This window comes from Pelecanus crispus, chromosome 2 (genome assembly GCF_030463565.1).
Source record: "Pelecanus crispus isolate bPelCri1 chromosome 2, bPelCri1.pri, whole genome shotgun sequence".
Taxonomy (NCBI): Eukaryota; Metazoa; Chordata; class Aves; order Pelecaniformes; family Pelecanidae; genus Pelecanus; species Pelecanus crispus.
In genome coordinates this window covers 115,601,045-115,608,950 of record NC_134644.1, presented here as the reverse complement: position 1 = coordinate 115,608,950, position 7,906 = coordinate 115,601,045, and positions in this window count along the sequence as shown.

Genomic DNA, 7,906 nt, shown 5'->3' with positions numbered 1-7,906 from the left:
TTGTGTTGTGATAAATGTGTTTTTAAAAGTTGCACTATCTTAATGTTTTAAAAAAAATATATATGAGGGAACTGTTTTATGTGAAGTTCTTCTATATGTTGTCTTTTCACCTGTGGAATAATGATAGAGCCCCAGAAGTAATCTGGAGGAGTTTGCCCCCCTCCCCCCGGGTTTGCTAGAAAACGGGGACAGGACTTAGCCTAACATCTCTTGACTTTTACAAATCAAGAAATACAGGGACACTTAACTTGTCTTTGCAATAATTTGCATTCAAATAACAGTGCGTCAATGAAGTGTCTTGGAGACTTTTGGATGGAAGAAGGCAAATATGAAATCCCAGCATTTTCCATCACTTAGGGTTTAGCTATTTTGCAGTGTAGACTATTTGTTTTGTAAACGGCAAAACAAAATCCCAGATGAGTTAATTTGTATCGATTCTAACTAAGTGCTGCCATTCTTTTCCTTTTCATAATGCAGTATCGCCAGTACTTATGGTTTTAGAGATTTTTGTCCTCACTGTAGGCTGAAATGTATTTAGTCACATATCATGACATTATGCAATAAATTGTTTAAAAATGCAAGGTGGGTTTTTTCCCCTGCGATGCTGTTAAAATATGTGAGACTCTCTTGTGCTTTTCGCTCTCCATTTCATCCTTTAGATACAGAAGTTCAGTCCCAGAGGTCCGTCCTGTTGAAGTGAAGGGGCCTTTGTAGCTATAACCCCCCCATGCAGTTTCCGCAGCAGTACCGAGAGCGCTGGTGGCAGTGGTGCTGGCTTCTGTGGCGTCTCCGGCAGTGACGTGGGAGCACCAGTTATTCTCACTGCAAACCATTTTGCTCTGGGCCCTGTTGCGGAAACCCTCCTCTGTGCGTGTCATCCGGTTGATGCCAGCAGGACTATGCTCGTGGGTAGAGATGACTTGCGTATTAACTAAGTGTCTGTAAGCCCTAGTTTTGCCGTGCTGGTCTTAAGAGTAGTTGGCAAATGTTACCTGCCTGTATAAACGGCACGTGGGATATTTCTTCCCTGGCTGTTTCTGTGTGGAAGCACCTGCAGCGCTGGAGGGCAGGTGACAAATGGTGATAGTGGCATCACAAGCACATGAAAAAGCACAACTTGCACTTAAAATGCATTTTGGAAATGGACTTAAAGTAAGAACCTTTAGAGTCTTAGCTTGAGTAGTTTCTAATATATATGTGTATGCGTGGGTGTCGTAGACCTTTTCACTTTAAGATCTTTCACTTTTTTTCTATTTTCTTAAGCCTTGTGCTTGGTTACGGGCAGCAGCCACTGAGTGCCCTGAGCACTGTGGAGGAGCACCGTGCCCTAGCGCCTGGTCCCATGGCTGGAGGCTGGATTTCTGCAGGACTTCTGTACACCGGGGGCTCTGATAACTGAAGTGCATCTTTGATCTATGCAGAGTTTTAATGCCAAAACAGTATGTGTGACTGTGTGTGTTTTATGGGCCTCAGTGTAGATTATTTTCTTCATAAGGTAGTTTGGTTTTATTCTAGTTTAGAACATGTTAGTGTAACTGTTAGTCTGAATATGCAGCCTTATTTGTCTCTGTAATTGTTTTTTGGTCTGAGTCATGCTGGTAATGCAGAGTAAAGCTGCCTTTTAATGTATGTGTTATTTGAAGGGAGAGAGAGAGATTGTATGATAGGATTCACTTTTTTTTTTTTTTTCCACTCAGACTCACAGGACAGGTGTTTAGGAGATGACTAGGTGGCTGTCAGTCAGCTAGGGCTCTTGTCATGTCTGGTTCCTGGGAATAAAAGCTGTGAAATCAGATTTTTGCAAACAACATATGAAGATAATTCTTAGTTTAAAAAAAAAAATGAAAAAAAACCAACAAACAAGAAAACTCCAAAAATCCCCAAACAGAAGACAAAACCAGAAAATGTTGGTTTTGGTCTTCAGTGACTTTCGTTGTCCTTCAGAAGTGAGCTTTTAAGTCAGAGAATGTGTGTGCCTACACAGATACTGTGCTGTTGCCTAAATGAGGATTATTGAGCCCAGAAGCCTTTAGGCGAGAACAGCTGGAACTCATTTGTCATGGCAGAGCACACCTGGACTGGGCCCTGCGCTTGGACCGGTTGAGTACCAACTTTTCCCCATGCACAGATCTCAGCAAAGTGAGCCTTGAAGTTGCCTTCAAAGTCACCTCTTGGGAACACACTTTCTTTGAAGACAGCCCTTTGTCATCTTTTGCCATCTCTGCATGCCGGTGGTTTTATGCACTTCCCATTAACATTGTCCAGTATGATGCGTGCACTGTTGTCTCTTAATTTTTCTTGACTGAGGAAATTTTTGTTTGCGTGGAAAGTGTAACCTGTTCTAGTTCTGTAGAAAAGATTTGTTTAAAAAGAACTTAGTATTTGCTCACCTAATTTTTGCATTTCCTCTTGTATTTTCGCCTTCTAATCGTATTCTGCTGTCCAAAGCTAACGTGCAGCCAGTATACCTGTCAGCTCTGAAAGTGTAGTCACCTGTTGCTTGCAATCTTCTACTTTTGTTTTGGGGCCTCTTACAGGAGTCAATATGGTATTTTCTGATGAATATTGTTGATCTCCGATGGGGGTGCTGCCAATCATACAATGTTGCAACAGTGTGTGTTTTCTCTTTCTATTTTTTCTCATTGTGAGAGAGAATATGCACTTTCTAACAACAGAATGGTAAAAGAAGGAATATCAGAATTAGATAGCACTACCAATCTTTACAGGCTTAGAAATTGGCGATCTCTGAAGACAGGTAATTCTATGAAGCATTTATGGAAAACTCCCTTTGAAAATATCCAGAATTAATACACTGTATTCCACAGCCACTCAAATGAAGCTTTGTAAATGATAAAAGATTTCTGCAAACATTGTAGAGTTAATCATGTAGATTATACCTCCATACTGGTGTTCTGGTTTATGTGTATCATGCATAAAACCCACGTAATATGTGTGTAGAGTTTTCTTTGTGATGGATCATATTAGCTTGAATTCTGGTTGCATCTCCTGACATTGCCCAGTAACCCATCTTCCCAAAATTCAGTCCAGTGATGTCCCTGCTTTAAAAATTTTCAAGTTAAAAGATTGTTTTTTTAAATGTACCTTCAAGAAATAAAGCATTATGACCTCTATCCTACTGCAAAGGTTAATTTTTCCCTTATGTGTCTTGGCACGGCTCCCTTTTTGGAGCTAAGTATGCCCCATCTTTGGTGTTTTCCTATGATCTTGCAGGACTAGAAGAGGCAAGGGGGTTAGCAACAGAAAAGAGGTTTCTCTCCCAGTTTCCTGATGGAGCACTTGGCACTTAGCTCTCATTCTGGGTGTGCATGTAGCCTGACTGTGGTTGGGTTCATCTCCGTGCTGTACGAGCAGGCTCTGTGTATGTGGCGCTGCTTAAAAGATGTGAGTGAGGAAAATGAAGACCAGTGCCCAGGCAACGGAGCAGTGTTCAGATCCCTTTCCTGTAGCATGTGGCATGTACAGAATTCATGGTACTTTGCGTAATAGGTTGTTTTTGTCAGGGAGGACCTACTTAAGCTGCTCCTAGTCTTGTCACTGATCTGCACTTAACCCGGTCTCAGTCTGATGTGATTTTATTACAGCATGCTTCTTCCCTGAAGTATAGAAACTCAGATGCATGCCCCATGTACAAGTTCTTGATGGCTAGTGAGGAACGTATTTACGTTCCTGCAGTTGTGGAATCTGCGGGAACCATGGGTCAAGCTGTGCTTCATTTGGCTTTTTATTATTGCTTGCCCACTTCTCCCACCAGTATGTGCCAACTGGAAGCTGCTTCTGTTATTCCAGATCTCTGAATTTTTGTGTTGCAGAAATAAAAAAACCAAAAGTGTCGCTGAGATTTTTTTTCCCCCCCCCCCCTGTGAATGTGGTTCAGGGAAGGGCAGGGAGTGAAATGACATTGTTTCTGAAAGAATGCACTTTCTTTGCAATAGGGAGGAAAGCCTCGTCCTGCTGGAGAGCCCCGTGCGTAGGCTGTCTGGAGCAGCGCAGTCTGAAGCGGTCATTTCTAACCCTGCCAGGTAGTGAGATGTTAGACCTTAGAACTGACACTCTGATCTGTAAGGAATGTTTGAATGGTTTGGAGAAGATTGATTACTAACCTTTCTCTGACTCTGAGTCCTGAACGCTCATGATAGCTAAGGTAACCTGATTTCATAGGGAAAGAAAATAGTATGCTGGTGAAAATAGATATACTCCAAAACTGTTCTGTTCTGTTCTTTTTTTTCTTTTTTCTTTTTTTTTTTTTTTTTGTTCCCCGAAAGATAAAGAATAGGCTTGCTGGTACATTCGAAGGTATTTAGGATTATTCAGAAGTTCTCAATGGTCATTTACCATTAAGTCACGTCTACGCACATATGTGTGTGTATACATACCTGCATGCAAACTTGTGCCTGTATCCTGCCCTTGATTATCTATATATTAGTTACTATTTCATAATCATCTTCCAGAAGTGCTAAATGGCTATATATTGTGGTCTCAGGAACAATGACGGGTCATCTGTCAAGCAGTTGGAGGCATGAGGATTATTTGCTTTTTGGTCCTGTAAATGTCATGGCCCTGTTTTTAGCAGTAGGGGAGTTTCTTGCTGTGCAAATTCTTGCCTGTGACCTGGTGCGCTAGTGCATCTTCCATCCAACAGCTCTCTCCTTTTGGGTGAGCTTTGAAAAATCCTCATGCTTTTGGGACAACCCTAATGTAGACCTCATGTATTGATGTACAGGAAGGAAATGTACTTCATGTACTCGAAATCTCAGAAGCATGATTTTTCAGACGTAGCTGATGCTGAGAACCAAGTGATCCATTTGTACAGTGGGTTCAGATGAAGGCTGGCTTCTGATTACATGTTTGCCTTTTAGATAAAGGCTGTTGCAAATAATTTAGTTATACATATCTGGTCTTTTCCCGCACCGTGTTGCCTGCTTGCCAAGCAGTGTGATTACAGCTCTTCTCCTAAACTAGCCCCGAATGTGTCAATTGTTTAAATCCTTGGAAAGAGGCACTATTACTGAATTGTCTTGAGATCTGTTGAGGCCTTTTAGAGCATGGAAAAGTCCTTGTGAGGACGTGTTGAACTTACAGAGGTCTCCTGACGGAAGACTCTGTTCTGTATGTTTTGTTAGGAAATTGAAGTTTAAAGTTTTGAGAGTGGCCCAGCTGAAAATGTTGGTAGGTAAGATTTTTATTTTTTTAATACTTAATATATTGTTTGCCAGTCTGTGCTCATTAATCAGAGGTGTAAATTACCTTTTGAGCCACCTCCGATTGCCGTTGCTATGGTGGCAAAAGCCCCATTGGGCACACTTGCACCAGCAAAAAAGAGCCATTTTCTTGGTATGGCTCTGCTTGGAGAATTAGCAGAAGCTGCAGCGCTAAGTTGAGCCTCCAAAACCAGTATCAGAGCTGCACTGCCTCTTCCCAGCAAACTCAAGTGTAGGTGATGGCTCAGTTTTGATGAAGTGCTTTACCACAGTAGTAAGTACACAGACACGCAGTGGGGGAGTCTACGGGCGTTTCCTTGAAATCGCAACTATTTGCATTAAATATATTTCGGGGCTGCTAATGCCGTTTTTGTAACCACTCACTACGTTTCCCCTGCTTTCGAAAGGGAAAACCAAGCACGATTTTGTATTGAGAAGTGTTGCAAACTCTCCTGGCTCTTACTTCTGCCTTGCTGTCGTTTCTTCCATTTTTAGACTGAACACAAGCTACCCGGGTATTGCTAGCATCGCTTTCCTGCTGTAAAAGAGCTTACCTTTTTACGTTGGTTAACAATAAAGAAACAAACTCAGAACCTAGATACTTTCCCCTTCCCTCCGACAGCCGTGTGATTTACTGCCAGAGGATGACTCTGTCGTTTCTTTGCTACATTGCTGCTGCTGCTGCTTGCTGCTGTTTTAAATGGTTTGCTGCGTGAGCTTTCTGAAACAACGTGGTGTGAGTAGGATCTTGTGGGTGACGAAGCTGTCTCTTTTATTCTTCCTTTCTCTCCTTGGTTTGTGCTTGTCTGTCCGCTGTGGTAGGTTTATTAATAAATCATATACGTCCGTATTAGATATAATTTTGAGGAGGTTTGCATGTCGGTAGTTTGTAAGCAACTAAGGTGCCTCATGTTCAGGTCTGAGCAGATAGGAATCCCCTTGCACTCGAGAGGGCCTGATCCAAAGCCCGGTGAAGTTGGTAGGAAGACTCTTGCTGACTTCAGGGGGCTTTGGATCAGGCCTTGCGCTCCCACCTTTGTTGTGCCTCACTTAAAATGGTGCTTTTTCAGTTGTCTGTCTTTTTTTCCTGGGTTTGGTGGTTTGTTTTTTTTTTTTTTGTGTATGGTGCTGTGTATAACTTGAATATATTATGCACATATCCTACCCAATGGGTAGAACAAACAAACATACAAAAACAAATAGATGTTGTTAATACTGTAAGATAATGTATAGATGATACCAATTTTAACACAAAAAAGAAAAAAAGGCATAGACTTTGTGTATGCCAACTTCTGTGCTTGGTCCTTTTTTGTAAGAAAATTTGCAAATGAATGCATACAAATGACAAAAAGTCTATGTATTTTATTTTCCTATTAAATATCAATATAATATCATAAGGGAAAAGTTTGAACAAATCCTTTTTGACTAGCCTGTGTATAGCGACTGGTCGTTTGATGCATCTTTGCTGTGAAGATTTGTTCCTTTTTTTTTATTATTTTTAAATGTGTCACTTTAAGGAAAAGGAAAAAACACAAAACAAAACCTCCACAGCTTTAACCTTGCAACTAGATGCTTCTCATATTGGTTGTTGCCTCGCTATTGCTGATTTGGACCAGTATTAGTTACGACTTCTCCGGTAGATATGTTACTTATTATTATCCTTGATTACTTTTTTTTTTTTTACACTTAGGAGTGGGCTAAAACCTTTCGAATCTGTTTATCCACATCCTAGATTTGAAGTGAAGCTCAGACAAGTGGGAACTGACCCAAACCATCCCTGCAAAATCCAAACTAGGCCAATGAGAGTTTTGTGACAACAGCCAGCCCTTGCTCTGTGCCCACTGCTGGTGTGCGATCCTGCCGCTGCAAACTGGCTTCGGGCTTGGTGTGTAGCTGGGACTCGCTGATGACCTGTGTAGCTGCAGGGGTGCAAGCCTTAAGGGTAGACAAGGAAAGCTGCGGTTCGTAGTGAGCTGAATGCAGGGTTTGAGCGTGAGCTTTGAGTCGGCAGCGCTGCTGCTGTGTTGGCCGCTGACAGCAATGGCTTAACCCAGGTTCGTATTTAAGATCATGGAGAATATGCCCAAACCTGTTCAGCCCCAACATGGGAAGCAGTGTGGAAAGTGATCCAACGCTTTAACTTTCTGCCAGGCTCCCTGGGCAGTTTGGTTCTCCCCCAGCGTCTCTGCGCGTTTGGCTGTCCGTCCCCGTGCACCCGTGCGCTCTTGGCACGGGCTCCGCGGTAAAGCAAATACCTCAGGAAAACTCAACATGAAGTTCTAGTGTAGAGACTTGCAGATGCTGTACTTATTTTTCTAAACTGTTTGTTCTAACTATCCCAGGACGGTAGGTGATATAAAAGTTTATCGGTCCGAGGCAGACTAGTCCTCTCGCAGATGGATACCGACTAATCTTTCACAGATACTCATGTCTATATGTAGCTTTTTTATACTTGTCAGGCTTTAACCACAGATGTAAGGTAGCAACGTGTTGGGATACGTCTGAGATGGCATTTTTGTTTGGTTTTTCAGATGACTAGCTAAATGCTATGCTAAAACTCAGGGGGCCTTGTCCGGGGCCCAGTGAAGTCAAGGGTGAGGCTTCCTCTGGTTTGAGTGGGCTTTCAATCCGGTCCGTCGCTCTCGAGGATGGTGCCTTGGAGCACAGTCCTTCACGACTTCTCTGTC